The sequence below is a fragment of the Suricata suricatta genome, chromosome 5, assembly GCF_006229205.1.
Source record: "Suricata suricatta isolate VVHF042 chromosome 5, meerkat_22Aug2017_6uvM2_HiC, whole genome shotgun sequence".
NCBI classification, from domain to species: domain Eukaryota; kingdom Metazoa; phylum Chordata; class Mammalia; order Carnivora; family Herpestidae; genus Suricata; species Suricata suricatta.
Window position 1 is genome coordinate 121500704 of NC_043704.1, and position 24276 is coordinate 121524979.

The window sequence follows — 24276 nt, forward strand, 5'->3', positions numbered from 1 at the left end:
TCACGCAGCTGCATGATTTGGGGGAAGTGGCTTAGCCCCCTGGCCTACAGCCTCTCCACTGAAAGCCCTTCTTTGGAGGGCTCTTATGAGAGAAATGAGAACACAGCAGACAATGTTTGGCATGGTGTTGGCTCCAAGTAGGCAGTAATAATTTTTAGCAGAGTTTCAGGGCAGGTACAATTCGGCTTGGCCGAGAAGAGAAACAAGGGCACGGAGGCCTCACAGAGGGGTGGGCAATGTGGGACTCACAGTCCCTTTGTGAGAAAGGGTCTCATCCCTAAGGTCTCCCCACCAGGCAATTCTTTGAAATCGATACCATCTCCCAAACACACTAAAGAGTGATGAGGAAATATATTAAGAGAAGTAAAGTAACTTGCTAAGTATCACACAGTTTGAAAGCAGTAGACTTCACCTTTAAAACTAGGTCCTCCAAATTCAAAGGCACACACCCTTCTCCCCACGTACACACTGCTGCAGGTGCTCAGAGCTACATTCAGAGACACCTTGCAGCCACCTCAATTTAACCACATCTTTTCTTTTCATGAGCTCAGAGCCATGAAAATATTTTTATTATGAAATACACACTTGACCCTTGAACCACACCTGGGAGTAGGGGTACCAACTCCCCACACAGTCAAAAATCTGCATTTAGAGAGACCTAATGGAGAACCAGGGGGAACGGAGGAGGGAGAGAGAGTTGGGGAGAGAGAGGGATGCAGAACTTGAGAGACTATTGAAAGCTGAGAATGAACTGAGGGTTGGGGGGAGGGGGAGGGGGGAGGACAGGTGGTGGTGATGGTGGAGGGCACTTGAGGGGAAGAGCACTGGGTGTTGTATGGAAAACAATTTGACAATAAAATATTATGGAAAAAAATCTGCATTTAATTTTTGATTCTCCCAAAATTTTACTAACAACCTACTGTTGACTGGAAGCCTGGCCAATAACATGAAGAGTCAAAAAACATATTTTGTTTTGTTATATGTTTTGTACACTGTATTCTTACAATAAAGTAAACTAGAGAAAAATGTTATTAAGAAAATCATAAAAAAGAGAAAATACATTTACAGTACTGTACTTTAAAAAATCGGTGAACATTTGGACCTGTGCTGTTCAAACCCATGTTGTTCAAGAGTCAGTTGAACTTGGGGCACCATGGTGGCTCAGTGAGTTAAGCGGCTGACTTCGGCTCAGGTCATGACTTTATGGTCATCTCATGTCTCTTCTTCGGGCTCTGGGCTGACAGCGCGGAGCCTGGACCCTGCTTCAAGTTCTGTGTCTCTCTTTCTCCTTATCCCTCCCCTGCTCACACTCTGTCTCTGTCTCCCTCTCAAAAATGTTTATTCATTTATTCAGCCTGCAAAGCAGGCTCCAGGCTCCACACTGTCAGCACAGAGCCTGATGCAGGGCTAGAACCCACAAACTGTGAGATGATGACCTGAGCCAAAGTCAGACACTTAACCAACTGAGACACCCAGGTGCCCCTAAAAAAAATTTTTTTAAAGAGTCAACTGAACTTATAAAAGAGTGTGTTAATATAAGTACATACTGAAAAGGAATAAAAAAAATATGTACTTTAAAGTGTCTCTGATGTTCTATAGTTTCACCACAACTTATATTGCTGTGAATTTCTATTTACCTTAGTTGAAATTTGTTGTGTTTCTTAGACCTGAGTTTTGGTGTCTTTAAAAACCTCTTGGTAAGTTCCAGCCACTGTTTTTGGTTTTGTTTTTGTTTGAAAATTGCCTCTTCCCCATTATTTCTATAATCATCTCCTTCTGGAACTCCAAATATATATATATATATATATATATATATATATATATATATATATATATACACACACACACACACACACACACACACACACACACACATATATATTAGATCTTCATAGCCTATTCTTCGTGTCTCTTAACCTTGCTTTTTCATTGTCCATCTTTGGATACTGGATAGTGTTTTAAGAATTACCAGTTCATTAATATTCTCTACAGCTGTATCTAACCTACTGTAAATTCATCCAATGAGTTTTCCATTTCAATAATTATATATTTTTTCCTAGTTCTTCCTGGTTCTTTTACAAATCTGTACTTTAAAAATTAGTGTCATGATTTCCTAGGAAGATGGTAGAGTAGGAAGACCCTGAGCTCACCTCATCCCATGGATACAACTAGATGAAATCCACATCAGTGTAAATTACCCAGAAAACAGCCCAAAGACTGGCAGAAATCAGTCAAGGGATTTACAAAATAGGAGGATGTAAAGTATGACACCGTATACCTAAAATGGATGGAGAGAGGAGTAAAAAATAGGTTCACACTGAAGTGACCATCAACTTAATAGAGACTACTATATACATAAAACATTATATACAAACCACTAATGGTAATCATAAATCAAAAAGCCACTTATTGATATTGAAAGAATAAAGAAAATAAATCCAAGTATATTACTAAATAAAGGCAACAAACCATGAAAGAGAGAGAACAACAGAAGAAAGGATCAGAGAAAAAGTATAAAAACAACCACAAAACAAGTACAATAGATAAATACACATCTGTCTATAATTATTTTGAATGTAAATGGACTAAACACTCCAACCAAAAGATATAGGGTGACAGACTGAATTTAAAAAGCAAGACCCATAGATTTGAAGGATATAATTAAACACCTTGATATATAAAAAAAAATAAAATAAAAAAATAAAATAAAATACCTAGGCATAATAAAAAAAAAAGCAAGACCCATTTATATATGCTGCCTATAAAAGACTCATTTCAGATCTAAAGACATATGCAGATTGATAGTGAAGGGATAAACATTTATTATGTAAATGGATGTCAAAACAAGCCCAGAGTAGCAAAACTTATATTGGACAAAACAGACTTTAAAACAAAGACTATACCAGGAGACAAAGAAGAACACTATATTATAATAAAGGGGACAATCCAGTAAGAATACTCAACAACTGTAAATATTTATGCACCCAACATGGAAGCACTCAAATCCATAAAGCAGCTAATAACAATGTAAAAAAAGTAATCAATAGTAATATACAATAGTAAGTGGCCTCAATACTCTACTTATCTCAATGAATAGATCATCCAAACAGAAAATCAACAAGAAAACAGTGTCGTTGAATCACACACTGGACCAGATGGATCTAAGAGATATATTCAGAACATTCCATCCTAAAACAGCAGAATACACATTCTTTTCAAGGGCACATGGAACGTTCCCCAGAATAAATCACATATTAAGACACAAAACAAGCATCAACAAATTCAAAGATTGAAATCATACCATGCATCTTTTCCATCCATAATGCTATGAAACTAGAAAGCAAGCACAGGGAAAAATATGGAAAGGACACAATACATGGAGGTTAAATAACATGCTCCTCAACAATGAATAGGTCAACCAGGAAATCAAAGAGGAAATAAAAAATACATGGAGACAAAAGAAAATGAAAACACAGTGGTCCAAAATCTTTGGAATACAGAAAAAGCAGTTCTAAGAGGGAAGTTTATAGCAAAAATGCCTACCTCAAGAAGAAAAATATCAAATAAACAACCTAATCTTACCCCTAAAGGAGTTAGAAAAAGAACAAATGAAACCCCAATACAAAGAAAGAAATATTAAAGACTAGAGTAGAAATAAACAAAACAGAAACTAAAAAAACAATAGAACAGATCAATGAAAGCCAGAAGCTGGCTCTTTGAGTTGATCAACAAATTGATAAACTTTTAGCCAGACTCATCAAAAAAAATACATAAAAGAGGACTCAGATAAACAAATCAGAAACGAAAGAGGAGAAATAACAGCCAGCACCACAGAAATACAAACAACTGTTAAGAGAATATTTTGAATTACATGCCAGAAAACTGGACAACCTAGAAGAAATGGATAAATTCCTAGAAACATAAAACCTCCCAAAACTAGATCAGGAATAGAAAATCTGAACAGACCAATTGCCAGTAATGAGATTGATTCAGTAATCCAAAAACCACCACCCACAAAAGCCCAGGACCAGACGGCTTCACAGGTGACTTCTACCAAACATTTCCCTATTTTTCGCAAACTATTCAAAAAAATAGAAAAGGAATGAATACTTCCAAATTCATTCTATGAGGCCAATACTACACTGATATCAAAACCAGACAAAGATACTACAGAAAAAAAAAACTACAGGCCAATAACTCTGATAAATATAGGTGCAAAATCCTCAACAAAATATTAACAAACTGAATGCAACAATACATTAAAAAAATCATTCCTCATAATCAAGTGGGATTCATTCTGGGTTGCAAGGATGATTCAATATTTTCAAATCAATCAACATGATACATCACATCAATGAGAAAAAGGATAAAAACCATATGATTGTTTCAATAGATGCAGAAAAAGCATATGAGAAAGTACAATATCCATTCATGATAAAAACCCTCAATAAAGTAGGTTGAGAGGGAACATATCTCAACATGATAAAAGTGATATATTAAAAAAACCAGTTAACATCATCCTCATTGGAGAAAACTGAGAGCTTTCCCCTAAAATCAGAAAAAAGACAAGGATGCCCACTCTCACCACTTTTACAACATAGTACTGGAAGTCTTAGCCACAGCAATTAGACAAGAAAAAGAAATACAAGGTATCCAAATTGGTAAGGAAAAAGTAATACTTTCACTATTGGCAGATGGCATGATACTATATATAGAAAACCCTAAAGACTCTACTAAAAAACTACTAAAACTGATAAAGAAATTCAGTAAAGTTTCAGGATACAAAATCAACATACTCGAATCCATTACATTTCTATATGCTAATAATGAGTTAGCAGACAGAGAAATTAAAACAATCCCATTTATAACTACACCTATAATAATAAAATACACAGGAATAACTTAATCAAGGATGTGAAAAAACCTATACACTCTGAAAACTATAAACTATTTTTTTATTTTTAGAAAAAGAGAGAGACCTCACAAATGGGGGGAAAAGGATAAGGGATTGAGAGAAAAAGAGAGGAGAGGCAGAGAGAATCCCAAGCAGGCTCCATCCCCAGTGCAGAGCCCGATATGGGGTTTAATCCCATGACCCTGGGATCACGACCTAAGTTGAAATCAAGAGTTGATGTTCAGTCAACTGAGCCACCCAGGTGTCTAAAACTATAAACCACTCATTAAAGAAATTGAAGATGACACAAAGAATTGGAAAGACATTCCATGCTCATGGATTGGAAAAACAAATATTGTTAAAATGTCTATACTACCCAAAGCAATCTACACATTTGAGGTAATGTCTACCAAAATACAAACAGTACTTTTCACAGAACTAGAACAAATAATCCTAGAACCTGTATGGAGCCACAAATGACCCTGAATAGCCAAAAAAAAATCTTAAAGAAGAAGAACAAAACTGGAGGTATCACAATGGCTGATTTCAAGATATACTGCCAAGTTGTAGTCACCAAGACAGTATGGTAGTGGCACCAAAAAAGACACAGAGATCAATGGAACAGAACAGAAAACCCAGAAATGGACCCACAACCATATGGTTAATTTCACTTTGACAAAGCAGTAAAGAACATCCAATGGAAAAAAGACAGTTTCTTTAACAAATGGTGCTGGAAAAACTGGATGGAAACATGCAGAAGAATGAAACTGAACCACTTTCTTGCACCACACACAAAAATAAATTCAAAATGGAGAAAAGACCTAAATGTGAGACCTGAAACCATAAAAATCCTAGAAGAGAGCACAGGCAATAATTTATCTGACACCAGTAACAGTAACATTTTTCTAGATATGTCTCCTGAGGCAAGGGAAACAAAAGAAAAAAAATAAATTTTGGAACTACATCTAAATAAATAGCTTTTGCAGAGCAAAGGGAACCATCAACAAAACTAAAAGGCAACCTACAGAATAGGAAAAGGTATTTGCAAGTGACATATCTGATAAATGATTAGTATCCAAAATATATAAGGAACTTATAAAATTTAACACCCAAAAGACAAATAATCCAATTTAAAAATGAGCAAAGACATGAACAGTCATTTCTCCAAAGAAAACATTCAGATGGCCAACAGACACATGAAAAGATCCTCAACATCATTCATCATCAGGGAAATGCAAATCAAAACTACAATGAGATTCTACCTCACACCTGTCAGAATGGGTAAAATTAACAAGAAACAACAAGTGTTGGCAAGGATGTGAACAAAAAGGAGCCCTCGTGCACCATTGGTGGGAATGCAACCTGGGACAGCCACTGCGGAAACAATATGAGGGTGTCTCAAAAAATTAAAAGTAGAATTACCATATGATCCAATAATTCCACTCCTAGGTATTTATTCAAAGAAAATAAAAAATACTAACTCAAAAAGGTATATGCACCCCTATGTTTATGGCAGCATTATTTATAATTGCCAAATTTTGGAAGCAGCCCAAGTGTCCACAGATAAAGAAGATGCGGTATACACACATAAATGGAATATTACTCATCTATAGAAAAGAATGAAATCTTGACATGTGAAACAACAGGGATGGAGAGAGAGAGTGTAATGCTGAGCAAAATAAGTCAGTCAGAGAAAAGACAAATATCCTATGATATGTGGAATTTAAGAAACAAAACAAAGGAATAAATAAAAGAGACAAAAAAAAACCCCTCTTAACTACAGAGAACTGATGGTTACCAGAGGGGAAGTGGGTGGGAGGACAGGTGAAATAGGTGAAGGGGATTAAGAGTACACTTATGATGAGCACTGAGGAATGTACAGAATTGTTGAATCATTATAATGTACACCTGAAACTAATGTAACACTGCATTAACTACAGTGGAATTCTGTTTAAAAAAATTTTTTAAATAAACAAATAACCTAAAAACAGTATCTTCTGCTCTGCTCATATTATCAAACCTTTATTTCTTAAGATATATTAGGCATAGCTATTTCCCATGTCTGATCATTTCAATAGCTGAAGTTGTATGTCTGATTCTGTAGCCTGTTGTTTCTGCTAATTCTCATTCATGGTATCCTGTGTCCTGATGTGATTTTATGATTTTTGACTTGAACTGAAATGTCCCCTGGAACTTTACATCAATGACAACTCTCTCAGCCTGTGCTGACCTTGGCTTCCTGCAGAGATAATGTGTCTTTTATTTCTGCCAGTCACCTGTAGGGAGCACCAAATAGGGAGCATTTTTAATTAGACTCTTTGCTTAAGGATTTTAGGCTACACATGAATTTGGACCATGTGTCCATGTGAGAGTCAACTTTTGATTAAGAATTCCCAGAAGAGGATGCCTGAGTGGCTCAGTCAGTTAAGCATCCATCCAACTTTGGCTCACATTATGATCTCACAGTTCATGAGTTCAAGCCCCGCATCAGGCTCCATGCTGACAGTGCCTCTCTCCCTGTCTCTATGGCCCTCCCCACTCATGCTCTCTATTTCAAAATAAAGTAAAAAAAAAAAAAAAAAGAATTCTCAGAAGAGGCATCCCCCCTCCTCCGCCATCTACATAGGGCCAAGTTGTCCTTGTTCTCTCTTGTATGGTGTGGGGTTCATTTCTTGGTTACTCTTATATTAAAGGTGTAGCCCTTGGGGCCCCAGCTTTATGCAGGTGTCCCTTACTACACTTCCTACTTGGGCAGGCCCCAGGATTTATCTGTATTCTCCTACTCCCAGCCCAGCATCAACATGGGAACTTAAGGTCACCAGTGCTTGGTAAATCCTGGAATAAAAGCAGACACTCTCTAAGGGTCTCACAGGATACACATAGGTACTTAAAGCATTACCCAGATGCTAAACTTGCAAGCTCTCTGAACACTAGAATCCACTTTTCTTCCTGCATGCATCAGTGACTCTGCCTCTTTAAAGCTCCTCTCTGCCTGGAGCAAAGGTTAGGAAATAACGTGAGCTCAGCACTTGCCATACCAGCAGGCGGGGCTGGATCTAATGTGCTAATGTGTACAGTTCCATGGTGCACCTGCTGGGTAAGGGGTCTGGATGCACACATGTAGTGCGGGAGGCCAGCTCACAATGAACTTACACTACATGTAAGCATTTCCTAACCTTTGTCACTTGGGCAGACTGCCAGAAATCCCTTGAGAGACCTCCGGTAGCACTTCCTTTCACACATACATGTAACTACATTGTGTTCTAGTTATATATTGTTGCATAATGAGCCACCCCAAAACTTAGTGGCTTACAACAATTGTGAATTTTGTTTACAAATATGCAACTTGGGTAGAACTTTATGGAGTAGGAGCTCATCTTTGCTTATCGGCTGAGGCAACTCAACTGGGGCTGGAGGATCTATCCCAAGATAACCTACATGGCTGGAAAGTTGGTGTCATCTACTGGCTTGGGCCTCCTCATAGCACGGCATGTGGGTCCCAAGAGTAAATGTGCTAACATGTCCAGGCAGAGGCTGCAAGGCTTCTCATGATCTAGCCTCAGAAGCCCAGGACATCATTTCTGCTATATTCGAAAGTTTTGTTTTTGTTTTTTACTGATCTTTACACCCAACATGGGGCTCAAACTCACAACTCCAAGATCTTGAGTTGTATGCTCTTCTGACTGAGGTAGACAGGCATCCCATTTCTGCTGCATTCTAAGTCACTAATGCCAACCCAGATGTAAGGAGAGGTGACTCTCAATTGGAATAGTAAGATAAAAGATGTGGCCATCTTTGCTACACTGGAATCTGAATGAATGAAAAGGTTTCGGAATCAGTGTGTGTTTGTGTGTGTGCGTGTTTGGAATGGAGTAATTTATCCATTCATTGGACCATTCAACAAGCACTTTTGAACACGTCCACAGAGTCATTCAAGACAAGACCCTACTCTTGAGGAACTCCAAGTCATGTAGGGGAAGCACACACAGATAGACAAATGTGTATAATTATTTATCCATTCAATACATATTGTTTGAGCACCTACTGAGTACCAGGCCCAGTGCTGAGGCACAAGGTGGCCGAGCTGGACAGGCCCTGTTCTTATGAAGTTCACAGTTTGTCAGAAAAGACATGAGAGCTATAATTACAAAGAGTGTAGTGAAGGCTCAGAGCAGGGCTGCATGGGGCTGGGAAGGTCTCTAGCACACAGATGTGACAAAGTCTCCCTGGAAAAGAGGTATTTAAGCAGAAACCTGTAGTAAGAGTTTGTGCAGATGAAGGTGAGGAAGCAAGTGTGCTCCTAGATGTTTAGTGCAGTGTGTGCTTGTGCATGCACATTATGTATATGTATCTGTGTGTATATCCATGTGTGTGCACGTCGGAAGCACGTGGAAGTCTGTATGGGTGCATGCACATGAGTGCATAGATGCACATGTGTGTTTATAGAAACACCAGGACCTCCTCTCCTTCACTAGGCCTAAGCTTATGGACTGTCCTTACTCTTAATCCAGAGGTCTGAGGAATAGCACCTCTACCCCTGCTGTGTCACATCTCAAAGGGCACGACTCACCCTTTGTGCACCCGGCCTGAAACAGACACACATCACCAGCTCCCCACGTAGGCACATGTTGGCATGGCCGTGACTGGCGTGCAGCGCTGCAAAGAGGAGGCAAGCTCCAGACCCAGCTTCAAGGCAGTCCATCCACTTGAAGCTCAGGCCTGCTGGGGCATCCTTGGGACCTCTCAGTTCCCCTGTTGGAGGTACATTTAACCTGAGGTCAACATAACACAAGGGGAAGGGCATTGGAGGGGGCACTGCCACTGACCAGAATGGACTGCCAAACGCAGCCTGGACAAGCCCTTGCCTATCTCTGGGCTTCAGAATTCTGTGTTGTGAGAAGGGACCCACCCTGTGAGGAAGAGACCCTTCCCCCCTGTGCGTCAGGCAATGCTAGCCCAAAGCTATGTGCATAAAAGCTCTCTAAGAGCCACTCCAGTTTCCAGTCCATTTCTCTGTGATAGGGAAGTTAAGGGGAGAAGGAGTAGGCAGAAGAGGTAGGGAGGTGAGGAACAAGGCTGGGCCTGCCCTGGGCTCTGTCACATGGCCCGAGGGAAAGCTGTCCCAGTCCCATGTCCCCACCTCACCAGCCACTTGCTTCTCAGTAGCACACCAGGGAGAGGAAGAAGAGACAAATAATAATCATAGTAGTATTAACAGTCTCCGGGTGCCTGAGTGGCTCAGTCGGTTAAGCGTCCAGCTTTGCTCAGGTCATGATCTCACGGTTCGTGGGTTCGAGCCCCACGTCAGGCTCTGTGCTGACAGCTAGCTCAGAGCCTGGAGCCTCCCTCAGATTCTGTGTCTCCCTCTCTCTCTCTGACCCTCCTCTGCTTGCACTGTCTCTCTCTGTCTCTCAAAAATAAATAAAAAACATTAAAAAGATTTTTCTTAATAAAATAATTTATAAAAACAATCTCAGGACTATTCTAATCATTCTCTCTTGGTCCTCCTGTTGCCCCATAGTCATCTCCCTTCTGTCAGGATTTGATTCAACTGCCCATAATCAAGAGCATCAGCAATAGCTAACAGTGGCTTTACTAGGATAAATGTTTCTCTCTCACATCAAAGAAATCCAGAGGCAGGCACTCTAGGCCTGATATGGAGATTCCACAAAGTGTAGAGGGACCCAGGCTCCCTCTAGTTCATTGCTCTTCAGTGAAGCCCAGTCCTTACCTTCGTGTCTAATATGGCTGCTACAGCTCCAGCCATCAAATCTGGAGACAAGGACATTCTTTATCATTTATTTTAGTTTAAAAAAATGTTTACTGGTACAATTTACCTAAAATAAAATGCACACATTTTAAGCATAGTGTTTGATAAATTTTGACAAATTTAAATGCCCACATAGCTACCACATCAGTTGAAAAACAGCACATTTCCATCTCCCGAGAAAGCTCTCTCATGCTCCTTTGCCATCAATGCCCCCTCTTTGACATGACTATAGATTAGTTTTCCTGTTTCAGAACTTCATATAAAGTGCAGTAATTTAAAATTTACTCTTCTGTGCCTGGATTCTGTCACTCAGCATAAGACTTCTGAGATATACCCATGTTGTGTATATCAGCAGAATTTTATTGCTGAGTAATAGTCCATTGTATGGATTGCCATTGTTTGTCTACTCATGTATTAATAGACATTCACTTATTTCCTCTCTCTCTCTCTTTTAGAAAATTTTCTAGGGGCACCTGGGTGGCTCAGTCGGTTGAGTGTCCAGCTTTGGCTCAGGTCATTATCTCACGGTTTGTGGGTTCTTTCTCTCAAAAATAAATAAAACATTTAAAAAAATTAGAAAACTTTCTAGAAGTTCCACATAACATTCTTCTAGGATTTCAATAGCAAAAACAGTCACATGGCCATACCCAGCTATAAGGAAGCTGGGAAATGTAGCCCCTTAGTTGGGTAACGGTTGGAATTTTTTTCTAAGAGGAAGAAGTTAGCGAATGATGGGCACAAATAGAGGTCTCATGTGGTAGACCGAGAAATCAAGATCAAAGGAAGCAGTGATTTCCCTAAAGTCATCTACATCCTCATAACATAGTCAAAGCTCCAGATTCAGGGTCTTTTTAATCTGCACCCAGCAGACCATTTCACACTGAGTGGGAATCACCCACTGGTCAATGTCCACAGAGTCTAGGTTACCAGAAGAGAGCACCATGACGTAGCTGGCTGGCATCACGAAAGGGAGAAGGGTTCCTGGGTGGTTCAGTCAGTTAAGCATCCAACTTCAGCTCAGGTCATGATCTCAAGGTTCATGAGTTCAAGCCCCACATCAAGCTCTGTGCTGGCAGCTCAGAGCCTGGACATTACCTTGGATTCTGTGTCTCCTTCTCTCTCTGCCCCTCCCCTGCTCGTTCTCTTGTCTGTCTGTCTCTCTCTCCTCTTGCTTTCTCTCAAAAATAAATAAAAAACATTAAAAAATAATAATAAAGAAGAAAGACAGATCATGCTGATGCCCATGAAACATTCAACTGAGCACCAGGCTTTTACCCAATGCGCCAGTAATTGGCAAAGCCATCCAGTGGGCCAGTTACTCCTGTTAGCCCTGTTTCTCAGATGAAGAAACCAGCACTGAGAGAGCTTAAGTAACATACCTAAGGTCACACAGCTAGCAAATGGCATCTTTGGGGTTCCAGACCAGCAGTTCCACTAAAGGTCAGTTCTGGCCACACGGAGAAATACACTTTAGAGTCATTGAACATCTTTTCCAACAGGTAGAGGAGACTGTAGCTTGAGACGCATAAATAAACAGTCCTTTCAGAGCCTCTGTCAGCCTCGGGGGCCTGCCAGAGACCCCTACTCTCCTAATTCACTCAGGACTTCTCATAACTCCACTCTCCTCCATTTCATGCCTATAACGTATTAACATAAACAACGGTGCTGACAGCAGCTCAGTTCTAACGGGCTCATGCTGGAATCTGACTGATGATTTTCATCAGGGAAAAGACTAAACAGGTTAAGATGATTAAATTTTCTTAAACCTACAGCTAAGCCTAATCAAAGCCATTTGTGCAGAGGTGTGTGTGTGTTTTCCTTTGCTGGAAGTTGATTGGCAGTTTCAAATAGATGAATATGACTTCTGGGGGAACAGAGTTTAAATAAGGCATTTTCTGCAACTTGCAGACATTAGCATAGGCCACTGCCATTTCCCTGTCTGGGCTGGAACTATGGTTTTCCCTGAGAAATCTCTAATGATGAAAATAAAATTCAGAGCATCTACATTTCATCCTCTCCCTTCCTGCTCCTCCCACCCCAACTTGTGTTCTTTTACAATTAGAGCTGTGTTGAATGGATAGGAAAGGGCCATAGCTTCCAGGAGTTCGAGGCCGAGAAACCTCTGGGCCCTGGCTGCCCTGTCTGTGCAATGGGAGGCTGGCCCTGGGGACCCCTTGTTTATCACTCCTGGTCAGTGGAGTAGAGGCACAGCAAATGGGGCAAGGCAGGAATCAAGCTCCTCTGTGTGATGTTCTTCGTGACACAGAGTTTTTAAGAAGACTTGCTGATTAGGTCATATAACCCACCTAGACACTGAAGGAAGTGCACATAGGAGAAGGAAGGATGAAACTCATGACCAAGACACTACTGGCTGGCTGTTTTGCCCTCTGATAACACCAGATGTCAAAATGCTGACTACCCCACCCAACTACTGGGAATGCATTTGTAGGCTCTTACCGACTCCTGCTCACTGCACAGGATTGCTCCCCATTGATGGCTATGCACTCTCTGGCTCTTTGACCCCTTTGTCAGCACTCCCCTAAGTGATCCTCCTCAGAGCCTCTTACAGCTCAGGTTCTTCTTCCCAGTAGGCAGGTCCTCTCAAGACGGCTTGAGCCCTAGTCTGTCCACATGACAGGAAATGCTCATGTGAAGCTGTTCTATAGCCACTGCCCTTGCCCCTTCCCCTGCCACCACGGGCCACTCCAGCCAGCCATTCAAGTCCCTGGAAAGAAGCACACAGCGGCCTCCATGTTCACAATCACTCCAAACACCAGGTGATATATGCTATAACCACTCTCAATGCCCTTCCCTCTACTTCATGTAGCAAGACAGCCTATGAGTTTCTGCAAATATCCTGCCAAGGGGTAGTGCTAGATTCCTCTTCTGACAGCCCATTCCCAATCTCTGCAAGTTACTTCTGAAGTCCTATTAATCTATTGGGGGAAATATCTCTTTCTTCCTCATGGAGGAGGGAATATGGGAGGACACAAAGACACCTAAATTCCTTTCAAATATCTATTTTCTTGTATGTAAGTGGAGATAGATAATGGGAGTGAGTAGTCACTGGACCATGTCTGCTACTTTTTAGTAATCTGTATAGATGTGGCTGGCATCTTACTTTGTAACAGAGTTTTTTTAGTTTTGGGGCTTCAGCCAATCTCCTGAAACATTAATATTGGGTTACACAGTTTTTAGGGTCTTTCCCAGGACTTCCTCCTAGAAAAAAATGAGCAAACTAAACTCAAAGCAAGCAGAAGAAAGGAAATAAAGACCAGAGAGTAGAAATAGAAAAATAGAAAATAATCAACAAACCAAAAGGCATTCTTTGAAGAGCTCAACAAAATTGACAAAATTGGAGCTAGACTGGCCAAAATAAAAAGAGAGAAGGCTCAAAGAACTAAAATCAGAAATGAAAAGATGACATCACTATCAGCCATACAGAAGAAAAAGGGTTACAGGGATATTCCATTTTACTGGACTTCACTTCACTGAGCTTCACAGACATTATGTTTTTTAACAATTTGAAGACTTGGCAACCCTTCATTGAGCATCTATAGGCACCATTTTTCCAAAAGCATTTGCTCATTATGTGTCTCTGTATCACATTTTGGTAATTCTTGCTATTTTTCCAAAATTTTCATGATGATTATATTTGTTATGATGGCTTGTGATCAATGATTATAACTCACTGAAAGCTCAGATGATGGTTAGCATTTTTTAGTAATAAAACATTTTAAAATTAAGGTCTGTACATTGGTTTTTTAGACATAATGCTATTGCACAGTTAACGTATAGTGAAATATAACTTTTATATGCCCTGAGAAACCAAAAAATTCATTTGACTCACTTTATTGTGCTATTCACTTTACTGCAGTAGTCTGGAACAAAATTCACAATACATATCTCCCAGGTAAGCCTATGAAAGAGAATACTTCAAACAACAAAATGCCAACAAATTAGATAACTTAGTTGAAATAGACCAAATTCCTTGAAAGATAAAAACTTTGACTCAAGAATGCCTTTTGGTTTGTTGATTATTTTCTATTTTTCTATTTCTACTCTCTGATCTTTATTTCCTTTCTTCTGCTTGCTTTGGGTTTAGTTTGCACAGTGACTCAAGAAGAAATAGAAATTCTGAATATACCTGTAACAGGACATAAGAATTAGTAACTTAGAAACTTCCCACAAAAAAAACCCCAGCCTCTGAGGATTTCACTGAATTGTACCAAAACACTTAAAGAAAAATAAATACTAAACAATCACAAACTCTTAAACAGAATGGAACACTCCCCAACTCCCAGCTCATTATGTGAGACTAAAATTACCTACTAAAACCAAAGGCATCACAAAACAGCTAAAGATCAATTACCTCTTATGAATATACATGCAAAAATCCTCAACAAAATACTAGCAAACTGAACTAAGCAAAATATAAAAAGGATTATATACTATGATCAAGTGAGATTTATCCCAGGAAGGCAAGGTTGGTTTAAAACCTGAAAATCAATGTAATACATCATACTAATATAAAAAGGGACCAAAAAAAGACACCCACACAGTCATCCTAACACACAGAGAAAGCATCTGGCAAACCCAAAAGACAGGAGACAGAAAAAGGTGCTCCAGTAAGAGGAAACAACTTAAACCAAAGCCACAAGGGAAAAAGTTTTATTTGGGGGATGAATAGGGAGTAAAAAAGATGTTTTCAGAAGAAGATAGGGAGGGGGTCAATCTATGGAGAGCTTTGAATGCCAGTTTAAGGAATCAAAGGGGAGAAGCCATGAGAGTTTTGAGCAGAGCTCTGACATACTGAAAGTTGCATTCTAGGAAACTAACCTGGACCAAATTATTCAATGAGAATTTATATACACCAAGGTGACTCTAAGGTACAGATAACAATAACCAAAATTTTCTAGAGGGTGCCTTGGAATCTAATTTACTCTCAGACCAGATCCATACTTTGCAGATGGAAATATATATAGGTTTTGAGGCTCTCCTTAAGAACAAGAAAACCTCAGTCAGTTAAGTTTCTGACTTGAGCTCAAATCTTGATCTCATGGTTCATGAGTTTGAGTGCCACATCAGGCTCTCTGCTGTCAGCACAGAGCTCATTTTTGACCCTTCGTCCTTCCCCTTCCCCATCTCTGCCCCTCGTCCACTTGTTCTCTCTCTCTCTCTCTCTCTCTCTCTCTCTCTCTCTCTCTCTTTCTCTCAAAAATAAACTTGGGGCACCTGGGTGGCTCAGTCAGTTAAGCGTCCAGCTTCGGCTCAGGTCATGATCTCATGGTTCATGGGTTCAAGCCCCGTGTCAGGCTCTGTGCTGACAGCTAGCTCAGAGCCTGGAGCCTGCTTCAGTTTCTGTATCTGCCTCTTTCTCTGACCCTCCCCTGCTCATGCTGTCTCTCTCTGTCTCTCAAAAATTAATTTAAAATAAATAAATAAATAAATAAACTTAAAAAATATTTTAAAAAGAAATGAAAATTACAAATCAAAATGAGGTACAAAAATAATATATATTTCAAATGGAAAAAAATCACTACAAATTACAACATGCCCATAACTACTCCAAGTCATGCAATACAAGGAATAGAAAGAAGCAAGAATCTTAACCAATGGAGTTACCAAATCTGACTTTTGTAAACTGTACGAAAACATATGACCAGGTGAACACACTGCACATGCCTTGGAAGGACCCCTATAAATGAGAAGCCCTAACGTTTGAGTCTCCTCTGCTTTGTAATGAATCTATACACAAGTATGCGGGAGCCAGTGTGTATGAGTTCATGGAAACCAATCATTCATGCCTCTTCCCAACTTAACGTTCAATGATGTTAGGTTGGTAGCTTAAGATCAGCCATGGTGGGAATACTTGGGACCACAGGCTACATAGTAAGACTTTTCCCAACTTTAGAAAGCTGTTGTTAACCATTTGTCAGTAGAACACCGAATTTGCTTCTATTTATGGCTAAAGTGTAAATCCAGTCCAAGTACTTGGCACAAATGTCCCACTGGCTATCACAGTTGGACTAGAGGCCAAAATCATTAGACTCAGGAGAGGTCTCTCTAGGGCAGCGGGCTCAGAGTCTTCCATTTGTGCACTGACCACTCTCACCTTCTTTATCCTTCAACCAAAACCCCCAAAGCAGTCCTGTCGGTGCTGCCATGCAGGTGAGATGAGGACATTTCAAATAAGGATCAAGTGTGAAACTTTTTCCAGGCCTAGTAAGGGCAAGGGGACAGGGTCACAGGGGAGGGAGACTCTCTAAGCTACAAGCCCTGAAGTCCTCCAGGATAACAACTCTAAAGATGAAGTCATGTCCTGAGCCATCTCAATGACCCACTGGCTCCCTGCATGAGGTGACCTGAGTCTCCTGGATTAGGTGACATTTCCAGCCTTCAGCACTCTCAGAGCCATGAGGCCCTATCTCCTCCTCCAAGTCCACATCTCTCGTGATGCTCCCCTCCAGTTCTAAGGAGCCCCTCATTCCAATATGATGAGCTAAGAGGAGCCCACGTTCCTCTCCCTGTGCTCTCCAGAATTCATAGGGCTTGACTCCCTCCTTACTCTCCTCTCCACAGTGAGGCTGCCTCAGGGTTTAGTGGGCCTCCAGCCTGCCAGCCTTCTTCACCCCTTCTCTGGACCTGCAGTCCCATTTCACAAATAGAGAACTGGGGCTCCGAAATCAGGAGTCACATTGAGGCCCACCTGACTCTTGAACACACAAGAGAGCAGGCAGGATAAACACAAGCAATAGAAGGGGTTACGTGGGACAGGGCAGTGTTCCAGGGTTATGGCCTGAGGACATAAGTGAATGGCACTCAGTGGGCCATATCTGGCTCCTGCCCATCTGTAGGGATGCTCATGTCTAGGTGTGTGCAGCATCCATCAGCCAGGGTCATAGCTGCTTGTGAGTACACCTGCCCAGGCCCTATATGAGAACCTTCTGGAAATAAGCACTGACACCAGTAAAAAAAAAAAATAAGGTATATGATTGAATCTTGGTTCTGGTACTAACTAGACATGGGGCCACATGTTTAACCTCTCTGAGGTTCAGGTGCACTCCCTGAAAAATGGAGGTAATAAAAGTACCCACAGTATGGATGATCAGGGAGACTAAGAGAGATAATGTATGTAACGTGTTCAGTGCCCAGCTTATAGGAACCATATATAGTGGTTATTATTATTATTGCTAAGATTGCACTATACATGACAAGTGTTTGCTGACTGAATGAATGGTAGCCCTTGCCCAAAGCTATCTAGAAAACCAGAGATGAGAGGCCAGTTCACTCAAGGGAGGCAGTTTAGTCTAATGGTTAGGCACATATACTTTGAGGTCATAGCATATAGGTTCAAAATCCCAGCTCAGCCTGGACAAATTACTTAACCCATCTGTGCACCAGTTTCCTCCTCTGTAAAATGGAGACAATAACAGTACCTAATTAATAAGACAAATAAATAGGTGTAGATAGAAAGGATATATATTTTTAAAGGATTAAACTAATATTTGTAAAGAATTGAAAAAAACAGTGCTTGGCACATATTTTGCCATATCCAGGTGTCAGCCTATGGCTGTTGGCCAATAGGAGGACACTGGGCCCCAGGACTAAATTATTCCCTCCAGAAGATTTTGCCCTAGGCACATTGCCCCATACAGAAGGTCTCCCACAGCTGCCAGACCTCTGTCATCTGTACCACTGGCCCCACCACTCACCCTGCTCAGATTTCCAATTATTTGTCCTGTTTTGAATTCAAGTGGGATATTAGCAGTGAGTCTGGCTTTATTAATGGCGGTGTCTTTAGTGTTATCGACTTTCTCACTCACTCCTCACTCTCACTCCAAGAAGCTCTGTTTCCTTTAATTAAGCCCCATGCTAAGTGCTGAGCAGGTGACGTGAGTCTAAAAAGGCCTTTGTTCTGGGACTTAGGCGCTTTCTCATGGACTGGAGGTTGGAGAGACAGTGCACTGCTGCCTTTGAAGTCTGACATCCATCCCCACAACCAGAAAAGTGGGACAGTGTGGGGAGGCAGGCCCGAGAGGTAGGAACCTGGATCTCCCCCCAGTCTGTCTCCCATGTACCTATGAAGTGGGGGTGGGGTGCCTGAGAGCATCTCCAAGCACTGTGACATCAGCATCTACTGAGGATTGAATGGTGTCAGCCCAGCAGATGGGAGGTTCCATTCTGCAGACTCAGTGTTGGGGTAATAAAAGCCATAGGTACCCCAAAGGGAGTAAGGCACAGAGAAAGCAGCCCAAACTTTGCATTACAGAGCATAGTTTGAATCCTGGCCCTGCTGTGCCTTGGCAAGTTACTTAAGCCTCAACTACCTCCTCTGTAAAATGGGGTGACAGAATCTACCTCTCAGGAAATGACAGATGGGAGCTATCTCCAATGCTAACCCTGCTATTAGGTTCTCACTGCACAAAAAGCTTGCTGTTTGAAGGACAAGTCTTCCCGGCCTCCAAGTCACGCTTGGCCGTCAGCACCTCAGTATGCCTTTCTGATCACCAACACTGAATTAACCTCAGGGCACGTGTTTCTATATATTGTCATGGATGGATGCATGCACATCCCTGCATGCATCCCACATTACAAAAGCATGGTGGACAGCTATGGCAGGCTGCTTATTCTATTTTTGGCAGCTGAGTGGAGAGGGAGGCAGGCTCAGTAAATAGCAGGCACTCAGTGACTGGAACAGCTGAGTTCAGTTCAGTTTACCTCATAGTAATAGTATCACCATTGCTGCTAAGCAGACCTATGCAAGACAGGGCTGCACTTGGTTCTTTAAGCCTTTCTAAGCAGCATCAGAAAAGTGAGAGCCAGGGAAGGTGGTTCACTGTCAAGTAAGGACACAGAACGTTGTGTATAAGGCCCCACCATCGTATCCACCACAGGGAATTACCCAGCAAACGTCACTGAATTGTTGGGGATTGACTTGGATAGTGATTGCCATGATGAACGTGCCTGGCTTATCCAGACAAGTATTGGCATGCACCTCCGTGCCTCACCATATGGTTGGAAAGCCCCCTGCCCTTCCACTGCCCTCCCCCCACAATGCCCACACGTGTCCCAAGACAACCACCATACCCTTCTGCTTCATCTCCCAACTGAGGAGGCTGCTATGGAGTGGGCTGGAAGAGAGACAGCCAGAGCTCTGTCAGGTGCTAAAGGGCATTTGAGGGGCCTCTTTTCCAGAGGTCTGGGGCAAGGAGCCTCCGTCCAGGCACTGCCACCAATTTTACAATTAAACCGCTCACCCTCCCTCGTGGGACCTTCTCACTTCCCCATGAAGCCCTACCCACCCTCCCAATCTCTCCTCTGCTCTCTCATTCACAGCACACATGGCACTGCCTCCTCACAGACCCTGGCTGCAGTTGGCCACTGCTTCTCTTACCTCCCCTCCAAGACTGTGGGCTCCTCGGGCTGGGTCTGCTCTAATTCTTCTCTGTGTCCCCAGTACCTAGAGGAAGAGCCAACACAGAGCAGGCAGTCAGGACGAGTCTGGCAAACTGGCTTCAGTCAGAGAATTATGTCTGTGATTTTGATAGTCTCTACATTTCACAGTTCTAGAAGAACCTACTCATCACTCCTGGATACTAGTCCTGTGCCTTCTGTGCAAGTCAGAACTACTGGCCTCTGTGCGAAAGACTGAAGCCCACTCAAACTGGTTTAAACAGACGAGAGCCTGTAAAGTACTGGATTCAAGTGCACGTCAATCACCCATGTGTGGACTCAGGTGCTTGATCACGGACCTAGGGACTGTTCTATATTCCACTTCCCATGAACCGGTGTCACTTTCACAGGCGCTTCCCCCAAGAAGTCACCAAATGGCCACCAGAAGCTGCACTCTGATTCTCCTGGTTTAGCATTTTCAGAGCACAGAACGAGCCTCTCTCCCAGTAGCTTCAGCAGCCTTCCCACGGGGGTCTCTCATTGGCCTGGCGTGAGTCACGTGCCCATCTCTCACCGCAAGACGCAGCCAAGAGCTGTGGTGCTCTGATTGGCCAGCTCTGAGTCACGTGCCCACAGGCCCCTAGAGCTGAGAAGAGTCTAGTCAGCTAATGCCCACAACACGTGGACTGAGACTGGGATGGGGGCTGGGCAGAGTGGATACCTACCCCAAAGGAAATCATCATCCTCTTTCCAGAAGGAGGAGAGTCGACACTGGTCAGGCAAAAGCAATTAATACTCACTGGAGCGCCGTCATTAAAGAAGGAAAGAAATGCAACAAGTCCAGATTGCAAAGCAACATCTAAAAGCCTTCAGGAGACAGCACACCCAAGCAAAAACAATCCAAGCTGGTGAATATCTAAATAAGAACCAGCTCTTTCTCACTGAGGCCCAACATCTTGTCATAGACTCAGATCTGTAGGAGGTGAAAAGAGCATGCTGGAGCAGCCGAAAAGGCTTCCCGGAGTAGGTGGCGTTTGAAAGACTGGCAGGCTCAAGAAAAATGAAGGATGTGTTTCTGGGCGTCTATGCTAAGGCATCGGGGAAATGGTGCTGGTCTCGGACGTCATACCGGGGCACAGAGCTGTCACAGCACCGTGGTAGGGGTGGGGAGGAAGGTGGAGGGTCTGAGAGCCTCGCCCTTCCCAAGAGCTAGGCTCCACCCACAGGACCCGAGCCAACAAGATCAAAATCTAATTTACTCATTAGGCGTGTTTCTTCTGTACAAATCAAATCATGGGCTATTTTTCCACATCGTAAATATTGTTTTAAACTCTTGCTCGTAGGCAATTAGATTACAAGCATCGCCTGGTGAGCTATACGCCAGCGCATTTGGCGGGCCTCTGGCAGCGCATTTTGCGAGCAGTTTCCTTTTGAAATGTTTCCCAATGATTTTTAAGGGTCTTTGAAATCTTCTCCCTAGTGATGCGTGAGGGCCCTTGTCTGTGGCCATTAATCTTCATAACAGCCCAAGAGAGACTCGGGCTCATCTGTGTTCATTTCCAAACGGCCTAGCGGAGCTGCACACCCCTCCCTGTTTCTCCCTGTTGCTCTTCGCCAGTCAGCTAAGTGCAGCTCCCCACCGCCTTGAGGGGAGGCCTTTGTGTTAATTAAAGATCCAGGAAAGCATACTGTCTAAGCACCAGCCATTGCGAGATTTACCTTTCAGTGCCAAGTTCTTCACTCCTTTTGAGCAAGTTATTCTATCTGTCCTCCATGGGCCACAGTTTTGAGACCTGTAGAATGGGGTTGATTCTTGCCTCACCAGAGCAGCCCCCTATTCTCTTCTGCTGGCCTTTCTGGTTGCTCCTGAGCTCCCACAGGTGACAAGAAAGACTTGTATTCTTCTCTCCAAATGCTGCCTTCTCTTTCAGAGTACACCCTAGCCCCTTCATGTGTCCTCTGTTCTGGCTCACATTAGGCCCTGCCCTTGGGTGATGGCCCTCTCCTTGAGACGCATATAACCCCAATCTGATCTAGCTAGGCACCAAGGCCACCCCCTCCAAGACATGTTTCTGTGCCTTGGCCTTCGGTTACCTATCTCTTTTGTGGACATCCACCCTATGAGACACCCTATGCTAGAGACTTTATGTGTTATTTCTTTCAGTCCTCCCACAATCTTACACTGTAAATGTTATTATTCCTATCTACCAGATGAGGAAACTGAGGCTCAGAGAGGTAGAATGACACCTCAAACTCACACAGTTTGTAATGGTTAGGCCAGAATTTAAAGAAGGATCTTGTATTGACCTTTTGCTGTGTCAGGAAGGGGCTGGACCTCTTCGAATCCCCACAACCATCCACGAAGCAGGTAATGCTGTCCCCATTTCACAGAAGAGAAAACAAAGGACCAGAGAAGTGTCATCTCCATCCACAGCTTCTCAGCTGACACACGGGGTAAGAGTTTAAGTCAGCTGCTGACTTCGCAGACCTACTCCTCCTACCCCTCACCCCACCCACACACAGCTCCAGAAGCGTAGCTGCTTTGTCCCCAGACTAAGAGACAGCCCCCTTCCCAAGGGACCAGCCCACCTTCCCAGAGACAGTGCACCTGTCTCTGGGTTAGAAGCCCATACTCACAGAGAAGGGTCCAGAAAGCGTGATAAAATACAAATCTTTTCCAATGGGTTTTTCATTCCTTCCTTCCTCCCACAACTATATATGGAGCAGCACTCTGCCCAAGGAGGTACCTGGCTCTGTGTCCCTCCATGTTTTAGAAGGACAAAGTCACTGCCTGTGTCCCAGCCAAGAGCTTTCTGGGGAAGGGCTCCCAGGGTTGCCAACTCTCCCAGGGAAGGTGTGTTAAGAAGCAGCATTGGGCACTGACACCCTGGAGTCTGCACCAGTGAGCAGGGCTGCAACAGAGTCCTGACCTGGGGCTCCCCAAGCCCTGATCTGAATGGAGGGACACAGACCTGGATTCCTACAGTATTATCTGTCCCCAGAAAATGATGCCAGCCCTGCCCTAAAAGGGAGTGTGGACTGGCCTCTTGGGGAGTCCAAGGAGGTGTGAAGGCAATAAAAGGGCTCCCTGCCCACTATCCCAGGTCTGGTGGGGCTCCTCTGTGAGCTTGGGGTGCTGGGATGCCTTCCGTGAAGCACAGGCAACCTCTTCCCAAGGGTCTGATTCTGACCACCCTGTTTTTTCCTCCCTGCAGTTGTTTTTGCTGAACCGGGCTTTACCTCCATCAGAGGGCTCTTCGTGAGGCCTCCACATGAAACTTCCTTTTGTCCCTGTTAAGGGATCTTGTTGCGGACAGCATCATCTGTCATGTCCCAGCTCATCCTCACAGCACTGACTTCCAAAAGTCACCTCAAGTTTTTAAGGTGGTGAATATTATGAATCCTACATCTGATCATATTTCCCTTTTTGACTTGGTTGCTAAGAAACTCAATCAATTTCATTCAAATTCATCAAATCAAATTCATTTCTCTCAGCAACTGTATAGGACCTTGTGTTATGCGAGATTGTTTTCTGTTCCTTGTTGAATTTCCCTTTAGCCCAAATTGCCTCATGTATTTTTAATAAATTCCTTTGGGTTAAATATATTTCAATACAAACCACAAATCTAACACTTTCCTGCTGTGTGACCTGCAGAAAGTTAAGTATCCTCTCTGAATTCTGCTTCCTGCATGCTAAAGTGAGGAGAGGGACACACATACCTCCATAGCAGTGGTGTAAGGGTTAAATAAGAAAATGTGACCTAAAGACTTGGCAAAATGCCTAGAACACAGTTACCACTCATAATCATTAGTTGTTATTACTTTTATTATGGAGACAAATAAACAAAATTAAGAAAAGATACAGTCACTGGTTTGGGAAGAATTCTTTTATGTTCTCCTTGGTCACAAGCAAAGATTGGGAGCTGAGAGTGGTTAGAATTTAGCCCCCACTCCAATCACTCAGCTACCTTGCTGGCTCTTCCACATGCCTTCACTCTGGGTCTCACATATCGTCTTTCTGAAGGAGCCTAGAGTGCCCTAGAGCACTGACAGGATGGAGTTGGGGCTGGCTCTGCTCCTCCCCTCCAATGTTCTCCAAGATTTCAACCTTCTGTGGTAGTGGACGGGCAATCTGTTGAGGGAGGCGGTCTTATGAGAAAATCATCTAGGGAGGGAAACAGGCCTGTGGAGGAGACGGGCATCCTACAGCTCCTGG